Consider the following 22,857-nt stretch of genomic DNA (forward strand, 5'->3'; position numbering starts at 1 on the left):
CTGTGACCAAAGGCCAACACGCTAACCATTTAGACATGGAGCTGGACGACGTGGGTGGTAAACTGACTAAATAAAAATAACTTCAAGAACAGTAAACCTCTGCTCTTCTTGTAGGCTACTGTAACTGATATGTGAATTGTGTTATCCGCGAAGACGGGTTAGAATGGAGTTTGTGGCTTAGCTCAGACGATAGAGCGCTGGCCTTCTGGCCCCAAGTTAGCTCAGTCCGGTGATATTTGAAGGTGCTCAAATACGTCAGCCTCGTGTCGGTAGATTTATTATTATCATTATTATTATTATTGATAATAATTACAATAATAATAATAATAATGGAGTTTGGACAGTCCAAGAGGCATATCGAACACCGTGTGGATCATTACAACTTCCTTGTCATCCTCTTCTGATCGATCACTTGAAGAATATGGCCCGTACTGATTAGCCGTCACCACAGATGGTAAAAGTTATTAAGGAGATTCCAAACTTATGTGGATTACCAACGAGATTGATCTGTGAGCAGACAAGAGGTGTCGTCGTCTTTCACGTGAATTCCACCGAGAGACCAACCGACAGTTAGACTATGAGAGACGTATTAATACTCCCTTAGCATAGCGGCTTACCCGCTGGTTTTATACCTGGGTGGTCCAGGTTCGAATCCTTGGTTAGAATTTAGACTTGTAAAATAACGTGCCGTCAGGCAGGTTACTGGTCCTAAACCATCGGACAAGAGTTCCAGCAACGGCAAAAAACCGACCAAGGATATCCGATGTCCTTCCATTAAAATTGACAAACTTATAAAGCGTAAGCCACAATCTTACTTTCGCTCCCGCATCCTACACGTGCTCCAACCAACCCCTCCCACTAGATCACCTCACTCACCTCAGCAGAACCTTTCAGCACTACATTCTTCTTGCCGACCTGAATCTGACCGACAGACACGTTCGAAAAATGCACAGCCTCCTCAGTGACATTGCTTCCTCCCTTATTCCACTTCCTGGTCCAACACGTCCCTCATCCCAGAACACACCTGATGCAATCATCCCCATAACTCTTTCACACATCTCATCAATATTACACTCCTTCCCAGTATTGGCAGTCATCATCTCCCCGTTCCATTACAAATCCCCACTCACCACCCATCCTCAAACCCACCCAAGCAGTACCCAATTACGCTCGGGCCAAATGGAATTCATATCGCTCCGCCCTCTCCAACACGCTCCCACACTCCCCCTTTCCCACCCTGGCTGACCAGACCTCAGTTGATACCCTTCAGGATCTCCTGTAATCTTCTATCACCTCTGCTTCTCAAGCCAACATCCCCACCACTTCACATTCCCCCTCCAAACCGCGCCCCCGGCCCAAATTTCTCCATCTCCAGAAACTTTCTCAATCCTATCTCCAGGATTACACTCGCACCCGTGACACCTATTTTCTCCGCCTGCACCGCCAACTACTCCGCGCAGTACGTAACTGCCTTATTACTCACAAACGTCGCTCATGGTCTCAAACCTGTACAACCCTTAACTCCCTACATGCTCATCCCTCCCAATACTGGCGTCGTCTTTCCAGCCTCCTCGGCCAGCATAGCACCCCTAACTATCCTATCCTTCACCAAGGAAAGGCTCAAGCTAACACCACGGAAAAGCTGGAGATCTTCTCTGAACATTTCGCCTGCACTTCAACAACCAAATCTCCCAACACTTTGCCTTGCTGATGCACCACTCTCTCATACCGTTCAATCCTCTCCTGAACTCATACCCTCTGCTACTCTCTCTCTCTCTCTCTCTCTCTCTCTCTCTCCCCTTCACCATCTTAATTCTCTCATCGCCCCCACCGATATTCAAATCGCTCTCTCCAAACTCGCAACACCGCACTCGGCCCCAACAATATCCGTTACCGCCATATACGTGAAGCTCCTCCCACCCTCTTCACCCTTCTAGCCACCCAATTCACTTTCATCCTCCACATGGGTTTCTACCCAACCGTCTGGAAGAAATCCATCATGCTCCTGTTTCCCAAACCCCTGTCCGACCTAGACTCGTACAACATGTCTCATTTCCGTCCTAGCCAAACTTCTAGATAAAATCCTGGTCCGCCGCCTCCACTCCTACCTGTCGTCCCATCACCTTCTCCCGCTTTCCCAAGGAGCTTTCCGTCCCGGATTATCCTCACACGACCAACTCCTCAAGCTCATCCAAATATACTCCAACCACCTCAACCATGGAAAATTCTCATTACTTTCGATTTCAACAAGGCTTTCGACTCTGTTTGGCACGCAGCCCTCATCTTTAAAATTCACGTTTTTGCCTTACCCTCTACCTACATTAGCCTCTTACCTCTCCCACCGATCTGCCAGGATATCCATTAATCGCGAACTCTCCTCTTTATTTCCCAAGTCCTATGGTGTTCGTGAAGGCTCGGAACTATCCCCCATGCTCTTCATCTTGTTCCTAGCAGATATTCCTCAACCACCCGCCACCATTCAGTTACTACAATTCGCGGACGATACTGCAATCCTAACACCCCTTCCTTCCGTCTCTAGCGCGAACAACCTCCTACAACCTTACCTTGACTCCTTCCTATCCTGGTGTGACAAGTGGCATCTCCTTATAAATCCCTCCAAAACCCAATCAATCTTAATCCGTGGTAGCCACCGTCGCTTCTGTGTGACCCGTGACCCCAACCTCCTCCGACTCACCATCTGCGACACCCCACTTACCACTCAACCCTCCCACAAGTACCTTGGTGTAACCATAGACGAATTCCTCACTTTCCGCCCGCATTTCCGGACCCTTTAAACCAAAGCCTCCTGTCGAGCACAGTTGGTTCGTCGGCTTGCCGGGACCAACTGAGGTCTCAACTCCAAACTCCTCCTACTCACCTACACCGCCTTCATCCGTTCTGCCGTCGTCAATGTTTTCACCACCTGGCTGGCCGTTGCTGACTCCCACCCTACCCTCCTTAAACCCTTCCTATCCATGGAACGCCGCCTAGTCCGCATCGCCCTCCGCCTTCCTCCACTCTTTCACGTCTCTGATCTGTACAACATCTTCCCAATTCCCAAACTGGATACCTTCATCTCCATTCTCGCTACCCGCTATTTCCAACATTCCCTTGACCGTAACAATTTTATCCTCTCCCTTCTTCTGTAATCCCCTCTCAAGATCCCTCTTTTTATCCGCACCTCACTCCATATCCTGAAATTCCTTCACCCGACCCCTCCGCTTGGACAGCATGTGGAGACTGTTTAGGGGGAATTTATCATCTTCGACGTTACCACGTCACCCCCTTATTTTTTTCACAATAGCCAATTTGTACATATCTTCCCTCATCTTTTTAATACCATTTGATACTTAATGTAGTGATAATTAATTGATAGTCCTTTAATTTTTATATATACAATATAGATCATATGTAAATGCTTCAATTCTCTCTTCTAATGTAAAGTTTACGTATTTTAACCTGGAGTGCACGTGTTAGTTTTTTTAAATTCACTTATATTCTGTATTAGGCTCTGATAAGGATACATATTTATGTACGGGTACGTTAATTTTTTTCTCTCTTTTGTTCCAAACTATGTAACATGTATTTACGGTGTGTTTATTTATCAACTTGTGTTACTCATGAAGTTTGTTCTATCGCAGCTATCCATAATGTCTGAAAAAAGGAAAGAAAAAGAAAGAAAAAACGCTCACAGAATGTCCCGATGCCCTATATTACCCGTGAAACACAACTACAAAATGAAACAGAAATAAATCAATAAACATAAAACCCCGTCCATCCTGTGCCTACACTATATAATGAAATGGCGTATGGCTTTTAGTGCCGGGAGTGTCCGAAGACAAGTTCGGCTCGCCAGGTGCAGGTCTTTCTATTCGACACCCGTAGGTGACCTGCGCGTCGTGATGAGGATGAAATGATGATGAAGACAGCACACACACCCAGCCCCCGTGTCATTGGAATTAACCAATTAAGGTTAAAATCCCCGACCCGGCCGGGAATCGAACCCGGGACCCTCTGAACCGAAGGCCAGTACGCTGACCGTTCAGCCAACGAGTCGGACCATTATATAATAAAGAGTAATCCTACCCTAGCTTCAAGAAAAACCTGAACTTCAGCATATACCGAGCTCGATAGCTGCAGTCACTTAAGTGCGGCCAGTATCCAGTATTCGGGAGATAGTAGGTTCGAACCCCACTGTCGGCAGCCCTGAAAATGGTTTTCCGTGGTTTCCAATTTTCACACCAGGCAAATGCTGGGGCTGTACCTTCATTAAGGCCACGGCCGCTTCCTTCCCACTCCTAGCCCTTCCCTGTCCCATCGTCGCCATAAGACCTATCTGTGTCGGTGCGACGTAAAGAAAAAAAACTTCAGCATATCCTGAACACCACTAATGCTCTTCTTCCCTTTCTCCCTCTTCCGAGAGGGTGACACTCTCTAGGTGGCCCGCGCCACCCCTTCAGGGTGGGGAATGAAAGCGAGCGAGCCAGGTGCGTATGGACTAGGACGAAACAACCCCGAGACAATGAGCAATTCGTGCCGTTCATTGTTTGGTCTACACTCGCTGTGGTCCTCTCCAGACACCTACAGAAGAGAACAGTCCACGCGTGACATATCGGGATGCGCCCGAGGTGCAGACATACCAGACCACGAAAGAGTCATTAGTGGATACAAAACATCCGCATGAAAGACTTCCTTTGTCTTGCGTCATGTTTCTCGTCTTACCGGTTCACCCCGAGAACGAGATGCTCCCACGTTACATAACGCCGGCTGACCTGATTTCTCTCTCAGCTGTTATGTCAGGGAAAGGATAACTGGGTCTTTCTATACACGCGGTCATCGTTCGCGCTCTCGGCTGGAAACAAAGACCAGTGGATATGAGATACATATCCGTAGTTTCTCCCTTTCAACACCTGCAGGGAAGGTTCCTTACTTCTCCAATCTTTCCTGCTTCCCGTCCGGAGAAAGCTCGTTTTAGCACAGCAGATGAGTCTGCCTGTCTGAAAGTTCAGTCTTCCAATCGCTCTTTAGTAAGGCTGATTCTACACTTCTTGTTGCAACTTATCCCTTTTCATACAAAGTTGCGGTATTTAATGAGGCTATCCCCCTTTGGGTGGGGGTGGTAGAATTACACCCACGGTATCCTCTGCCTGTCCTAACGGGTCCCGGAGGCTCTCAACTTGGGAGCATGGGTTGGCAACCACGGGACCCTTAGCTGAGTCCTGACATTGCTTCCACTTACTTGTGCCAGGCTCCTCACTTTCATCTGTCCTATCCGACCTCCCTTGGTCAACTCGTGTTCTTTTCCTACCCCAACGGTATTAGATTTGTGAATCTCAGGGAGTCTTTCATTTTCACGCCCTTCGTGGTCATTGTCTTTCTTTGGCCGATATCTTCACTTTTGGAAGTGTTGGATCCCTTCCATTTTCCTCTCTGACTAGTGTTGTATAGAGGACTTTTTTTTTTTTTTTTGCTAGTTGCTTTACGTCGCACCGACACAGATAGGTCTTATGGCGACGATGGGACAAGGAAGGGCTAGGAGTGGGAAGGAAGCGGCCGTGGCCTTAATTAAGGTACAGCCCCAGCATTTGCCTGGTGTGAAAATGGGAAATCACGGAAAACCATTTTCAGGGCTGCCGACAGTGGGGTTCGAACCTACTATCTCCCGAATACTGATATAGAGGATGGTTGCCTAGTTGTACGTCCTCTTAAAACAATAATCACCACCGCCACCACCACCTCTAATGAGGCTCTTCCGTCTCTTTCTGTCTTTTGCCATTTCCTTCTCTAGATCTTTCTCTTTGAGATATTAGAACTGTCGAAATTGCTGTCCAATGAAATCCGAGAAGTATAATGAATTTGTAACATAGTGGCAACTATAGCGAAGTCTGTTCCATTAAAAACATGTATAGAATAATAGGGCCAACAATGATGTAAACAGGGCTGAATGAAAACATTCTTGGGCCCCCGGTGGAATGAGAAATGTGGGGCTCCTTATACACTAATATTCAGTAATTATACAGTACTCAGAGAAAGTTCTGTATATTACGATTTCACACGGTACATGTGATGGTGTGACAAACATGTTTATAACATGCATTAGAGCAGCAATACGAGCTATTTATGACATTACAGATCTCATAAAACTTTCTGTTATAACACCTGTGGGACTATGCAATTGTTACTTACGGTTTTGAGGTAATACGAGAATATTTAAATATCTCTGACCTGTCGGCTGTAGAATAGACAAAGGCAAAGTACCATCACGATTGGTCTATGAACTGGCACGAGGACATCGACCATACAGCACGCAAGGGATCATTTAACACGAAGAAAGAACGGAAATAAATGAGGATTTTTATGCCACGGACGCCATGATAGACACAGGCTGGTCGGGACCAAACCAGGAACTACGGAGCGCTATCACAGTACGTGGGTTTCACCACAAGTTGTGCTTTCATCAACCAGATGCAAGATGCGTGTGCAAATTGTGTGTAGACTTATCACTTCATCAAATGCCACAATCGTACACAATCTCTCACATAATAAAGCAGAGAATAGAATAGATATTATATTGTGCACCGTAGGCCGATATCTGACGCTCAAGCTAGGTCCGATAGGAGGCATTTGCCTTGTCGGTCAATGTATCAACATATTCTGTAAGGTCGGCGGTGTAGGACTGCTGCTACTGACCGCATTCAAGCTCTGACGTTGCTACAAGATGGATGGGGACAAGTGGATGTCGTTACTTGTGTTGGAGTGAGTCAGAGTGATGTCTCTAGAGCTCCGAAAAAATCAAGGAGACACAAACGGTTGCTGATTGACAACAGACAGAACGCCTACACAAAACATCTCGCAGGGAGGATAGGTATTTGTTGCTTTCAGCACGCCGTATCCACACTGCTACTGCCATCTCGTTCGGGCAGGACCACTGTAGTAGTGAATGTGTAAAGTCGGCTGCACGACAGCAATGCTCCTCACTTTCATCTTTCCTACCAGGCATCCGTTCGTCAACTCTTGTTCTTTTCCGACCCCAACAGTATTAAGTTTCCGAGGGCTTGAGAGCCTTCCATTTTCATACCCTTCGCGGTTCTTCCCTTTCGTTTGCCGAAGTGTCGAGCATCTTCCATTTTCGTTTATAGAGGAAACTTCCACTTGAAACAATAATCAGCACCACATCAAGGATGCCTATGCAAAATGCTCGCCAGAAGACGTCTCGTATGCGGTGAGCAACAACAGTGGGAGCGCACGGTCACCGCAAGCTTGGGTCCATACAACAAGAGGAGAGAGATGTAACGAGCCCTGGAGCACCAAGGAGGTTGCGTCAATCACCACTGATTTCTCCGACTCGTTGACTGAATGGCCAGTGTACTGGCCTTCGGTTTGGAAGGCCTCGGGTTCGATTCCTGGCCGGGTCGGGAATTTTAACCTTCATTGGTTAATTTCAGTGGCCCGGAGGCTGGGTGTTTGTGCTGTCCCCAACATCCCTGCAACTCACACACCACACATAACACTATCCTCCACCACAATAACACGCACTTATCCACACATGACAGATGCCGCCCATCCTCATCGGAGGGTCTGATTTACAAGGGCTGCTCTCGGCTAGAAACAGCCACACGAAATTATTATTATACAACTGATATGCATTTAGGGCAGTCGCCCTGGAGGCAGATTCCCTATCTGTTGTTTTCCTAGCCTTTTCTTTGCAAAGAAATTGGAAATTTATTGAACATCTCCCTTGGTAAGTTATTCCAATCCCTAACTCCCCTCTCCTCTTCCTATAAACGAATATTTGCCCTAATTTGTCCTCTTGAATTTCAACTTTATCTCCATATTGTGATCTTTCCTACTTTTAAAAACACCACTCATCGTCTACTAATGTCATTCCACGCCATCTCTCCATTGACAGCTCGGAATACACCACTTAGTCGAGCAGTTCGTCTCCTTTCTCCCAGTTCTTCCCAGCCCAAACTTTGCAACATTTTTGTAACGCTACTCTTTTGTCGGAAATCACCCAGAACAAATCGAGCTGCTTTTCTTTGGTTTTTTTTCCAGTTCTCGAATCAAGTAATCCCATACACTGGAACCATACTCTAGTTTGGGCCTTACCAGAGACTTATATGCCCCCTCCTTTATGTACTTACTACAACCCCTAAACACACTCATAACCATGTGCAGAGATCTGTACCCTTTATTTACAATCCCATTTATGTGATTACTCCAATGAAGATCTTTCCTTATATTAACACCTAAGTATTACAATGCTCCCCATAAGTAACTTTCACCCCATCGACGCAATAATTAAAACTGAGAGGACGTTTCCTATTTGTGGAACTCACAACCTGACTTTTAAGCCCGTTTATCATCATAATACCATTGCCTACCGTCCATCTCACAGCATTATCACAATCTTGTAACTTATTCATTACTCTATAGAGAATAACATAATCTGCAAAACGCCTTTCTACTTCCTTACTCGCATCATTTATATACATAAAAAAACATACAGGTCCAATACTACTGCCTTGAGGAATTCTCATCTTAATTATTACAGGTTCAGATAAAGCCTCGCCTACTTTAATTCTCTGAGTTCTATTTTTATAAATATAACCGCTCATTCAGTCATTCTTTTGTCTAGTCCAATTGCACTCATTTTTGCCAGTAGTCTCCCGTGATCTACCCTATCAAATGCTTTAGACAGGTCAATCGCGATACCGTCCATTTGACCTCTTGGATCCCAGATACCTGCTATATCTTGGATTCATGGTTTGGGGTGGGATCATATTTGGTGGACGTGCACCTATAACCTGGGTATGACTGGTCTGGTACACATCCAGTAGTTACAGCATTTGCTGCCGCTCTGGGCGAGAACTTTACACTTGTGAACAATGAACCAGAGTGGCCATGAGACGCATTGTGTGGCCGGCACATTCTGCGGACATGAACTGTCTTGAAGATGCATGACGTGAACTGAAGAGAGCTCCTTCTGCTAACATAGCTTAGCAGAGATATAAAACGAAGTTTAACAGTAGGCTTTGTTTAACCGTTGTTTAAAATTGGTAAGCGACAAAACTAAACTTCTCAACGTTATTGTAAGTCCTTTCCGCATAACATTTTCATAAAGTATTTTACATCAAGTTATATTTTATGTGTCCATGTCGAATACTGAAAATCTGGTTTCTCTCTATATAGACCCTCTAAACATCGGATCTTTCGTTACCTTAAAAGGACTTTGAAGGAAGGTATGCTTTCGAGAGCCTGTTATTAAGTGCTTTTCGGAAGAACAATAATTGCAACTGATGTAAAACCAACCGGCTGCGACATGCAGCCTCTAGCTCTAGGCCAACAGCGATGCACGGTACGTAACCTGGCAACCTGCCGTCGAGACAAGTGACTATCACAGCGACTGAAGACGCGGTGTTGCATAGCCAGAAGCAGGTGCTGCAGACCAACTATGGGGTGAAGAAGATAACTGTTTGGTTTGTCCCGGTAGCAGAATCACCAAAATATCCTGAGAGAATTGGTACGCTCTGTAGTTTTAAATACTGTACTGCTTCGTCACGTCCGTGCTGGCGATAGGTTCCCAGATTTCTAACTTTGAAAATTAAGGACATTCATAGGCCACATGGGTGACTCTAGTTTTACCTTTGCTATTCAGAATGAAGCATCAGGTATTTAAAGCAATATTAACAAATAACAGTTGTGTTATTTTTAAGCTTTCTCAAACTAGACTACTTTCAGACAACGCATACAAAAATTCAGCCCCAGGGGATTTTAACTTAGGAGCGTGGGTTGGCGACCACGGGACCTTTATCTGAGTCCTGGCATTGCTTCTACTTACTTGTGTCAGGCTCCTCACTTCCATCTATCCTATCCGACCTCCCTTGGTCAACTCTTGTTCTTTTCCGAACCCGACAGTATTAAAACATTCGAGACCTAGGTCGTCGTTCATTTTCACGCTGTTTGTGGCTCTTGTCTTTCTTTGGACGATACCTTCATTTTTCGAAATGTCGGATCCCTTCCATTTTTTTTCTCTCTGATTACTGTTTTTGCCTAGGTGCACTTTCTATTAAAACAATAATCACCACCACCATCTCTAGTCTTACCTTTGCTCTTCAGAATGAAGCATCATACATTTTTAAAACAATATTAACAAACAACATATGAACTCATCATATTTTTTTATTTTAAGCTTTCTCGAATTAGAAGCTACTTTCAGACAACGCATACAAAAATTCATAATAATAAAAATATAAACATGACCAAAAACTGCTGTAAACGAATGTCTTAAAGTTTAGTATTTTTGTACGCTGGCTGCCTCCAGAAGTCGTCTGTTGGCCAGAAATTTCTTGTACATGCATCGCTGAACGCTCTTCTGAGAAATGTTGCAGATTTGGAGCTCTGCTTTAACCGAGTAATTTTGTATTCTTTGTCCATGTTGAGGTCATCTTAGAAAAAATCCTTCCACTATGAACGTTGCCGAACGGAATAGAAAATGTATAGGCGCTCACTTCTTGAGATTCGTGAGAGGGTTTCCGATTTACTGAACAGTGGCTTTCACTGTTACTGCATACTGTCTCCACTATGCCACTATACCTTTCACATAAGGCATCCGTGTCAATGTCCTCTGTTAAGCGCTATGACGACTGTTTGGCAACAGCCAACCACTAGAATTTCATGTAATGCTTTCGCGATTATTGTTACAACCCACATGGATCTACTCTCCCCTTCATCAGTCTTCCTTGCATTTAATGTATTTTGTATAGTTATTTACTGTTTGATATGAAAAAGGAGGGCAAATTAGCATGCTGCTGGACTTTAGATACTTCTGTGGTCGACCTGCGTGTCTAATAATAATAATAATAATAATAATAATAATAATAATAATAATAATAATAATAATAATAATAATAATAATAATAATAATAATAATAATAATAATAATGTTGAAGATATTTAATTATGCCTCCTCACTAAATGTCAAGAACAACTGGATTGTAGAAATTGAAAAATACCTTCAAGAAATCAGCATAACAGGTGAAATTATATGGGACAGGCGAACGTTGGCGAACAAATAAACCCACTGCATGGACGGAAGAGAAGAAAGCTGTATAATGCTAGTTAGTTGGCTAAAACGTTGTGAAAAATAAACCCGTTGGTTTTACGTCCCACACTACTTTTTACGAGTTTTGGAGACGTAGAGGCGTCAGAATTTTGACCACAAGTTTTCTTTTTATGCGCCGACAAATCTCCCGATACGATACTAACATATTTGAGCACCTTGACAGGGGCTGAGGGTGGGGGTGGTAGAATAACATGCACGGTATCCCCTGCCTGTCGTAAGAGGCGACTAAAAGGGGCCCCAGGGGCTCTGAGCGTGGGTTGGCAACCACGGCGCCCTTAGCTGAGTCCTGGCCTTGCTTCCACTTACTTGTGCCAAGCTCGTCAATTTCATCTATCCTACCTGACAACTCTTGTTTTTTCCGACCCCGACGTTAGGCCTAGGGAGTCTTCCATTTCACGCTCTTCTTGGCTTTCTTTGGACGATACCTTCATTTTTCGAAGTGTCCGATCCCTTCCATTTTTCTCTTATTACTGTTATATAGAGAATGGTTGCCCAGTTCTACTTCCTCTTAAAATAATAATCACCACCACCATTACACAAGGAATTATATAAATAAGTTGATTTGCCTAGCATTTGAATAAAAAGAACCGAGTAAAGAAGCAAGCGATTTTAGGTTGTTCTTCTGGAACTGCATTTAGGCCGGAAGTGATTTTCAAAATTTGTTTTTTGTTTTATAGAGCTATCCGAGAGTCAAAATTTGAAAGCTCTCTGGGCCCTTTAGCCCCTCGACATTCGGCACAATTGAGGAAATTGCTTCATTTTTCGTTTTTCGTAGTATGGGGCCCCCTACTTTGTCTCCCAAGAAATGTTTTCTACATGAATATAAACGTTAGTCAGTCCTCAGCCATAAGGGTGGTTGGATGGCCTAGACGTAACTGAAGAGGCGTACTAGAGAAACGAGGAGCGAGCTGCTTTCACGTTGCTTTCCTCGCTGAGCTAGAAGTTGCTATTACATATCAAAGTCTACTGAAATGCATGCATCAACCGACCCTCTGAGCAACATTATCACACCATGCATAACAGCGACTGGCATTACTAGCATCGCTCATACCTCAGTCACTTTCATATTGTCAAAGCCAAGGATAAGACTGTGACAGATCAATGAAAGTAACAAAATTGCTCTAGCACATACCATAAGACATAGTGCACTGTAAACACTTGTCACGCCAGCAAAGGCATCGCTTGGTCATATGATGCCTTATTGCGGTTCCTTTAGTTTTAGTTTTTGTTTTGTATCACTAACAAACCAACAAAACTGTCGTTTAATGATTCGATTTGAATTTTAAAATGATCAGTGTAGTGTAGAATATGGCACTTTTTAACTAATGTTCTTGCTCGTTTAAGTATACAATTATATTCTGTCAAACACCACATCATGCGTTATATTGATTATACTCGTCTACAGGAGATCTCTTTCACAAATGCCTGCAATTTTGAAGCGCGATTCAGACTCAGAAATGGCGGTTAATCACTTGATGGAAAACTTAAATTTTATTATTGAGTTGTTGGCGTTTGGTCAAAATTCATTTCCCGCGAAACCATGATGAGAACAATAGTCAGAACAATAAACTGTATAAAGTTTACACTTTTAGCTACCAGATGGAGCAGTAATCTTTTCTTTTTAAACATCAATTTTGGCGTTTGGTCAACTGATGCATAATACTATTCAATTCTTGATCTCCGATAAGCCACAAAAATTTAAATTCGTGAATTACTCCCTTATAAATATCGAAGATATGCGTTTTGTAATGTATATTTTTTTATATAGAACTAATATTCCCAGAGATATTATTTGCGTCAAACATAATAATTAAAGATATTCCTCGTACGGCGAAAACCTACGGAATGTGAAAGACCAGAAATAGTAATGTGCACTAGTTTATTACGTACAGGTTTGGATACAGCTAACGATAAGGAAGCAATATGACAATTCTTGCTCTGGCCCCCTTTTGCGTCTATCTCCATTATTATTCCTCAAACGATAAAAATCAGGAGCGATGATAATTAAAGTTATTTTATCTTGCTCTGCACAAGATCTGGAGAAATTGATGAATGGTATGGACAAAGACTTGGAGAAGGAATACAAGATGAAAATAAATAAGTCTAAAACAAAAGTAACGGAGTGCGGTCGAACAAAGTCAGGTGATGCAGGAAATATTACATTAGGAAATGAAATCGTAAAGTAAGTAGATGAGTATGGTTACTTGGGTAGTAAAACAACTAAAGATGGTAGAAGTAAAGAGGATATAAAGTGCAGACTAGCACAAGCAAGGAAGAGCTTTCTTCAGAAAAGAAATTTTCACTCTTCAAACATTGATATAGGAATTAGAAAGATGTTTCTGAAATCAATCAATCAATACTGATCTGCATTTAGGACAGTCGCCCAGGTGGCAGATTCCCTACCTGTTGTTTTCTTAGCCTTATCGTAAATGATTTCAAAGACATTGGATATTTATTGAACATCTCCGTTGGTAAGTTATTCCAATCCCTAACTCCCCTCTCCTCTTCCTATAAACGAATATTTGCCCCAATTTGTCCTCTTGAATTCCAACTTTATCTTCATATTATGATTTTTCCTACTTTTAAAGACACCACTCAAACTTATTCGTCTACTAATGTCATTTCACTCCATCTTTCCACTGACAGCTCGGAACATACCACTTAGACGAGCAGCTCGTCTCCTTTCTCCCATTCTTAAACAATTGCTTTAAACTCATCCCAGAGTCTGTTTACATTTTTATTTATCGTTTTGAACTGATCATAGTTACTTTTCTTAAACTCCCCCATGCCTGATTTATCAGCTATATGGTACTGCCTAAGAGTCCTACTTTCTATCACATTTATTTTTGACTACGAAAAAAACAGCTTCATGCTCACTAATACCATCTATTACGTTGGTTTCTCTATAGAGCTCATTTAGTTTTACCAGCATCACATCCAGAATATTCTTCCCTCTAGTTGGTTCCATCACTTTCTGAATCAGCTGACCTTTCAATATTAACTTATTTGCGATTTGTTGGTCATGCTTCCTGTCGTTCGCATTACCTTCCCAGTTGACATTCTGTAAATTCAGATCTCCCGCTACAATCACGTTCTTTTCCATGTCGTTTCCCACATAGTGATTATCTTATCAAATAATTCTGAATCAGCGTCAGCGCTACCCTTTCCCAGTCTGTACACTCCAAAGACATCTAGTTGCCTATTATCTTTAGAAATGAGCCTTACACTTAGAATTTCATGTTTGTCATCGTTAACTTTTTCGTAGCTTACAAATTCGCCTTTCACCAGAATGAACACTCCCCCTCCTACTATTTCTATCCTATCTCTACGATACACACTCCAGTTCCGTGAGAAAATTTCTGCATCCATTATATCATTTCTCAGCCATGATTCAACTCCTATCACAATATCTGGTAAGTATATATCTATTAAATTACTTAGTTCTATTTATTTATTCATTTAGAATGCTTCTACAGTTCAACACTAACATTTTTATGCCACCCCTACTTGACTTCCAGATCGCTGTTCCCTTATCCCCGCTCCCTTTCATCTGGAGCGTGGCACCGTATGGAAGTGAAACGATAAATAGTTGAGAAACAAAGATAATAGAAGCTTTTGAAATGTGGTGTTACAGAAGAATTCTGATCGAATCACGAATGAAGAGATACTGAATCGAATTGGTGTGAGGAAATCGATTTGGCTAAATTGACGAGAAGAAGCGATAGAACGATAGGACATATCTTAAGACACCCAGGACTTGTTCGTTTGGTTGTTGAGGGAAGTGTAGGGGGTAAGAACGGTAGGGGTAGACCAAGGTATGAATATGAAAAGCAGATCAGAGCAGTTGTAACATGCAGCAGTTACGGAGAAATGAAACTATTAACACAGGGTAGGATGTTATGGAGAGCTGCATCAAACCAGTATATGGACCGATGACCTAAACAACAACGATAAAAATGAAAAAACAAAAAATATCAGAAATAATATTTGGACAATTTGTATTATGTAATATATATATACACACACACATAATATATATATTAACATTAACGGATAATTCCTGAATTGCTGCTGTTAATATTGCAACATCATTGTATACTAATCAAATAATGTATGCCCTAGTTTCGAATTTTGAGAAACTCTGTTAAACCTTTTCCCCGTGATGTAACAAACAGGTAGACAGACAAACACTGAACTGAACCCATTTTCGACTTGTATAGGCTATACCGTACTTAGTCGAAGTTTCATGATGCAAATGTTTGAATTGTACCGACACAATTATAATTTCATTTTTATAGAAGGTTATCAAATACAAGATGAATTTGCTTACATTTCCAGAAGTTGCTGGCAAATTAATTGGCACAGTCCAAGAAAACAGCCACTGCGCGGTAGATCAGATATAGTACAGTACCTTTCATTCCACGCGAGACAACTGAGAGATGATGCAACATGTTGTAACTCGAGAACGGCGGTATTATAAAAGCGAGTGAAACTTTATATCCAAGAAATGCACGCACACATTGGGTTACATAAATGGATGTATATTATCCTGGATAGAAGAGGAGGCTGGTGAAAGTACCGACCGGTACCGCACTCAGGTCCAGCCGTTACCTGGTTCAACAACCGACAGCAATGAGGTCGCAGGAACTGAAGAACTACAGGTGGTTCTCAAATTATTAACATCAGGACCCACCCTCCTCCACCTTTATCTGAGAAAAAATATTTCCACCTTCCTCCTAGTACCTAAGCCTTTTAGGAATCAAATTAAAATTCCTCATTCTAATGGAGCAAAGCCTCTCAAACGCTCAGTGGAATAAGTCATTTCATAAAACTTCTGACTGGTAAGAGTTCTTATTAATTCGTAAAGAACAGTCACGGACAAGGCCCATATAAAAATAAAATGGTGGCTAATGTCCCTATGGGAAAGTCCAACAATCATAAATATGTCTCTTGGTCGTGGCTGTCCATCAGTGACTGTTAATTTCAGATGACCAGCAGCACGGTTGCTAGGTAACATTGCCTGACAATCTATCCATACTTTACATCACACACTGCACTGTTGCTAGATTACAATGTCTGACCATCCGTCGATACCTTACATCACAGACTGCACCGTTGCTAGGCTACACTGTCTGACCGTCCATCCATACCTTACATCACAGACTGCACCGTTGCTAGATTACAATGTCTGACCATCCGTCGATACCTTACATCACAGACTGCACCGTTGCTAGATTACAATGTCTGACCATCCGTCGATACCTTACATCACAGACTGCACCGTTGCTAGATTACAATGTCTGACCATCCGTCGATACCTTACATCACAGACTGCACCGTTGCTAGGCTACAGTGTCTGACCATCCATCCATACCTTACATCACAGCCTGCACCGTTAGTAGGTTACAATGTCTGACCATCCATCCATACCTTACATCACAGACTGCACTGTTGCTAGGCTACAGTGTCTGACCATCCATCCATACCTTACATCACAGACTGCACCGTTGCTAGATTACAATGTCTGACCATCCGTCGATACCTTACATCACAGACTGCACCGTTGCTAGGCTACAGTGTCTGACCATCCATCCATACCTTACATCACAGCCTGCACCGTTAGTAGGTTACAATGTCTGACCATCCATCCATACCTTACATCACAGACTGTACCGTTGCTAGGTTACAGTGTCTGGCCATCCATCCATACCTTACATCACAGGCTGCACCGTTGCTAGGTTACAGTGTCTGACCATCCATCCATACCTTACATCACAGCCTGCACAGTTGCTAGGTTACAGTGTCTGACCATCCATCCTGCATGGTTGTCCAGTTACACTTTCGTTACATGTTGTTACATACACTATATGGTTACACAAATTTTCGGATGACTCCGAGCTCTGTGACATATTATTTATGTCGACATGTTTCAGATTAAAATTCTTCACTTTGACTAATCATATAATTTATGTTTTATTTTATTTTAATAAACTCCCGAGCTCTTAGCATCTCGATGACTCGGAAGTCCCCCCCCCCCTCTGGATCAGTAGGAAAGTGTCGTTCTCCGGACCCTAAGATCGCGGGTTGAAAGCCGACAGAAGTAGTTCGAAGGGCGGAAGAAAGTCCATTCCTCACTACATGTGGCACGATCTCGGTTTGTAAAAGATCTCTGGTGTTTACCCAACAAAATGAATTAAATCTCAGCCACAGATCGTCCAACAGAAACCGGTTTACTACTGTGTGTTTCTGTGTTGTGTGTAATGACGAACACTTAGCCATTAAGCTAGATGAATTCGGCCCCGTGACCGTTCAGCAGCAATAGAGCCATCTAGCCGACGTGAGAGAATATAACCACCGTATCCCCTGTCTATCGTCAGACAGGAGCAGGGGCTCCACTTACATGTGCCATTCTTGTAGCTGTCCGACCTCCCTTGGTCAACTCTTGTTCTTTCCCGACCCCGACGTTATCAGGAGAAGAATAAGTGTGAGTTTTTCTGCTTTCACCGTAAGCGGAGAGTGGCACAGCGGCAGCACTGTCGCCTGACTGACTGTTTTCCTGCTTCTCATTGTCAGTGTGAAATCGTCTAGTAGTTTAGTTAGTGAACATTAGGCCTTTTGAGTTCTATACATCTACACAGTTCAAAAAAATTAGGGGAACATGTTTTGTAACGTCTGGTGTGTGAACGTTAATTTGGTAGATGGGGTTCCAATGGTCGTACAGCTTACCTTGAGACCTTAGCCACTCAGGGTATGTTAAATCGAAGTTATACTCCATCTGAAGGCGTAGCCATGCATTTAACTGTCAGGTGACCCCTCAAAACAAAGTGAATAGCGGCGCGTCGTTGTGAGGTTCACAGACTACTGCGGTCATTACAGCACGTTGTACATAAACCAGCACATCTTATGAGGCATCTTAGCGAGGTTCAAGTCGCAAGGGCCGTCACTTTGATCCAGGAAAGATGGACTTTTCGTCGTGTTGCTGTGGATCTCAATGTCTCTCCGTCAGTTATTCACCACTTGTAGAATAACTACAATGAGACAAGCCAGTTCAGAAGGAGGGTTGGAAAAGGTCGTGGACGCATGACGAACCCCCAGGCCCAGGATGACCAGTATCTGACCATCTGTACGTTGCGGTGTCGTTCAGCAACTGCCAGAGAACTGCAACAAGACCTCAGGAGGGTCACTGGAGTCACAGTGTCTGACAAGACAGTAAGGAACAGGTTCGAGTGCCCCGTTTAACGCAGCAACATCGCGCAGCTCGTCTTCTGTTTACCCGTACCCACGTCAACTGGCAACTTCTCCAATGGAGACCTGTGTTGTTCACAGACGAGTCCGGATTTCCCCTGACACTGCGTAATGGACGTTAACGTATATGGAGACGCCGTGGTGAGGATTACATGCCAAATGTTGTCCAGGAAGGCGACCGATTCGGACAAGGTTCTGTGATGATGTGGGGTGGCATCAGTATTGATGGCCGTACGGATCTTGCCGTCGTCCGCGGTAATCTTACCGCTGCGGGGTACATCGAGCATATACTGCTACAGCATGTGTTGGTTACTGCATACGGTGTTGGCCCTGAATTCGTACTCATGCACGACAATGCCAGGGCTCATGTAGCGCGCATCACCAGAGCTGTCTCGCGAGAACTGGACATTCAAGAGATGGAATGGCCAGCAGTGAGTTCCGACCTTAATCCCATCGAGCATGTGTGGGACAGGCTTGACAGAAGTGTTCGTGGGCGTCCTGTTCCACCGCAGACTCTCCAAGACCTCAAACAGGCTCTCATTGAAGAATGGGACTTGATACCGCAACGAGACCTCCGTCGACTTACACGGAACATGCCACGTACACCATACTGAAGCTCTCCAACTGTGATGAAAATCCACCCAACTTTGTTTTTGCCCCTATTTGGACATTTCCGTTTGTGTTCTGAAAATGAACGTGAATCCATCGATGTACTTTTGTATACTTCAACGCCAAAGAATAGAGGTTTAGTTGTAATATACCTGGATGTGAGGTATTGTTTTGTGAAGCCTGGCATACGTTCAAAAACATGTTCCCATAAGTTTTTTGAACTATGTATTTTTTACGTAGTTATGTATACCATTGATCGTTGCACTGGCAGGTGTTCGCAGCGCCAGCTCGTGCAGTCCTCACACTTCTGCTTGCGAGGATTTCGTGTCCCTCCCTTCCGTTTTACCGATACCTTCATTTCTTCAGAGTATCGGAAGTTTTCCTTCTGATTATTATTAAGAGATGATTTTACCCAGTTTTTACCCACGGTATCCCCTGCCTGTCATAATAGGTGACTAAAAGGGCCCCAGGGGCTCTGAACATTGGAGCGTGGTTTGGCGACCACGCGGCCCTTAGCAGAGTCCTGGCATTGCTTCCACTTACTTGTGCCAGGCTCCTCACTTTCATTCATCCTATCCGACCTCTCTTGGTCAACTCTTGTTCTTTTCCGACCCCGACGCTATTAGGTTTGCGAGGGCTAGGGAATCTCTCATTTTGACGCCCTTCGTGGCCCTTGTCTTTCTTTGGCCGATATCTTCATTTTTCGAAGTGTTGGATCTCTTCCATTTTTTCCCTCTGATTAGTGGTATAGAAAGGATGGTTGCCTAGTTGTACTTCCTCTTAAAACAATAATCACCACCACCACCATTACCCAGTTGTACTTCCTCTTAAAACACTGTCACCACCACGTTGCCTTGATGTGATTTCCCTTGACAATAATGATTACCACTGCGTCTTTACATGGCATTTTCAGCTTTGTAAAATTCAAACCTTACATCCTAGAGAAATCCTTCACTGAACGTACTTGCAGTTCGAAGTTGCGTCGACGGTGTTAGATCATCCGTGGACGTTGTGTGTGTATGCTTGGAAACACTGAGCCGGCGCTATCAGCTGTCTCGACGCCTCGAGGCATCAGTGAGATTGCTTGGTGTGTCCTGTCGCGGGAACAGAAACTCCAGTCAGCTACAGCGACGGTGCTTTGTTTATCCCCTCCTCCGCGAGACACTGCCCCGGAGATGAGCCGACACTCATTAAGAGACGCGAGTCCAATGTAAGGTCTTTGTTTTACACAGAGAAAAGTTATTGTTCTCAAAGCAGGGCCATACTACTCGTATAATAGAAAGCTGCTGCTGTTTGTTCAGTGCAAAACTTTCGAAAATTACGTTTTTAAACTTCAGCAGCCTCTGTGGCTCACGCGGCAGCGCGCCGGTCTCTCACAGCTGTATACCGTGGTTCAAATCCCGGTCACTCCATATGAGATTTGTCCTGGACAAAGCAGAGGCGGCACAGCTTTTTCTCCGGACACTCCGGTTCTCCCTGTCATCTTTCATTCCAGCAACACTCTCCATTAACATTTCTTCTGTCAGTCATTTATCGTTGCCCCAGAGGCACAATTACTATCCTCGCCGCTAGATTGGGGTTTCATTCATTCCATTCCTGACACGGTCGAATGACTGGAAACAGGCTGCAGATTTTCATATTTTTAAACTTCAATTTGAAGTACTGTATATTTTAAAATTGAATTACGTCAAGTCTGTTACTGTACTACTGATCTTGGACTCTTCTTAGATTTAATTATTAATTTCATAATCATTGAAATTAGATCATTTAATTTATTAACTACACATCTTACCATACTTTCGTAACTAGTTTAGAATTTTTGTAATGTACGTAAAATTCCGATTTCGGACTCTTCTTAGATTTCATTACTCATTTTATAATTATACAATTTAGTTACTGCTTTAGTATGCTTTTAACTATAAAACTGACCCCTTTTAGTATCATTGTAAGAGCGTAGTGAAGACGGAAACGCAATTTATTACTATATACTGGTACTCATTATACCTTATATCATCTGTTTATCGTTTATTGAAACGTCGAACATTTAATTCAGTTAATTGAACTTACCTATGAAGCGTGGTTCATGTTCGCCACGCCATAGCGAAACACTGCTTCTCTTGTAGTCCGAGACGGAACAGCACCGTCTGTCGACACACAGCTTCGAAGAAATTCGCTCTACCCTATCGAATGTTTTGAAACAGTCGGCAGTGTCTTGTCCCTTACAAAGCCGCCCGCGACTGCCATGTATTCTACTGGCTTTCTTTTCCGATCCAGAGCGCCACTGAGCTGTTCGGCCAAGTAATGTTCTAGTCAATCTTACAGCATCACTTACCAAGAAAAGAAAAATGAATAATTTGTTGGACTTGCAAGCAAAGTATGTGAGAGCAGGTTTCGCAATACAAGTGAAAGTGTGATGTAAGAGCCAATAGTAATTGGGTACACGTACATTCAAGAAGCTGGTTGCACCACTGTTGATCTACGGCAAGTAAACTCTTAAGAGACATTGACTGTGGGAAGAGGCAAGGACGCGGACAAACCGCACGTGCTACCAGGGCGGGTTTGTAAACACTTCACTCATCGCCCGTCATGCTGCATGCCAAAAATTATCAAGTGCAGGGCATTCTTTCAGAAAATGCCGGATTTTTTATTGATAATCCGGACAAATTATTTAGACTGACATTTAATATCGGACTTTATTTCAAGACATGCAATGCATAGAACTGTGTGATTAATAATAACAAGAAGAAATGCAAGACCACCGCAGTCTGGATGAAGAAAGTTACAAAAGACCTAAACACAGAACTCATGAAGGTCAGCGACACGTAGAGAAGAATAATAGAGACACCCAAGAAACAGTAAGCACCGTAACAACTGACAGAGAGAGAGAGAGAGCTCAGAACATGAAGAGAATTTGGGAGTGGAAGAGACACGCACCTCTAAAAGAGGTCCATAGAAGGCTCAAAGTAATAATAATAATAATAATAATAATAATAATAATAATAATAATAATAATAATAATAATAATAATAATAATAATCAGACAGTTCCTCATCGCAATAGATTTTAAAATTGAGATAGCTCTTTTTTTTCCCCTATAAGTACCAGCTTCTGTCCATTATTCCTCTGCTCCACCATATTTTGATAGCCTCGATATCCGGCTTATCGTAGAGAACATCACTCCGCAAGTTAGATCGTTGTTCAGGGCTCGCATTGCTGTGACATCAACAATCTAGAAATGTACTTATGTCCTAAAACATTCCCAAATATGACATAAAACAAGTTAAATATTGTCCAAAATTTGCTTGGATCATCTTTTCGTTCAATACAAGAGCTTGTTTTGTTTAAGTGGTCTTGCACTGTTGCTGGACTGCGGAACGATATTTTTAGCACTTCGCAGAGTTTGCAAAATAAAATTTCCTCATCAATATAAAATATTTTTCGCGAAACTATGTAACAAACCCGCGCAATTTCGCAGTTTCCCAGTGCTTTCCTTTCGGCATCATAAAAGCAGACACGTATTTCGTACAACTGAATTCACACTTCACTGTCAGAAGATAGAAAAATGTCCTCTTCACGTTAACAGAGCCACTACTGTTCAAAATTTCTACCTGGGAACAGCTGGGTTACAGCGCATGTGTGGGAGGAGTGAAGGGGGTGTAGCAAACTGACTGCGTTTCTACCTTTCTTTTGTCCTTTCTACTGTGAGAACCTTCAGCGCGGGAAACTCGTTACCTTCAAACCACAAAATATTTACATTAAGCAAACACAAAACAAAAACGCTTCGCACTATCGACACAAAACATGTCAATTGGAGAACGGTTAAAAAATGGTGTGACCCAAAATATGGTTTTATGTAACTATTTTGGTTAATTACGACT

At 43.0% G+C, this 22,857-nt stretch overlaps 1 protein-coding gene across 1 annotated transcript in view; it reads right to left on the reverse strand.

Moving 5' to 3' along the window:
- Positions 1-22,857, reverse strand: part of LOC136883257 (organic solute transporter alpha-like protein) — a 95,224-nt gene that overhangs the window by 61,728 nt on the left and 10,639 nt on the right. The window lies entirely within an intron of this gene.

Source organism: Anabrus simplex, chromosome 11 (assembly GCF_040414725.1).
Source record: "Anabrus simplex isolate iqAnaSimp1 chromosome 11, ASM4041472v1, whole genome shotgun sequence".
Classification (NCBI taxonomy): Eukaryota; Metazoa; Arthropoda; class Insecta; order Orthoptera; family Tettigoniidae; genus Anabrus; species Anabrus simplex.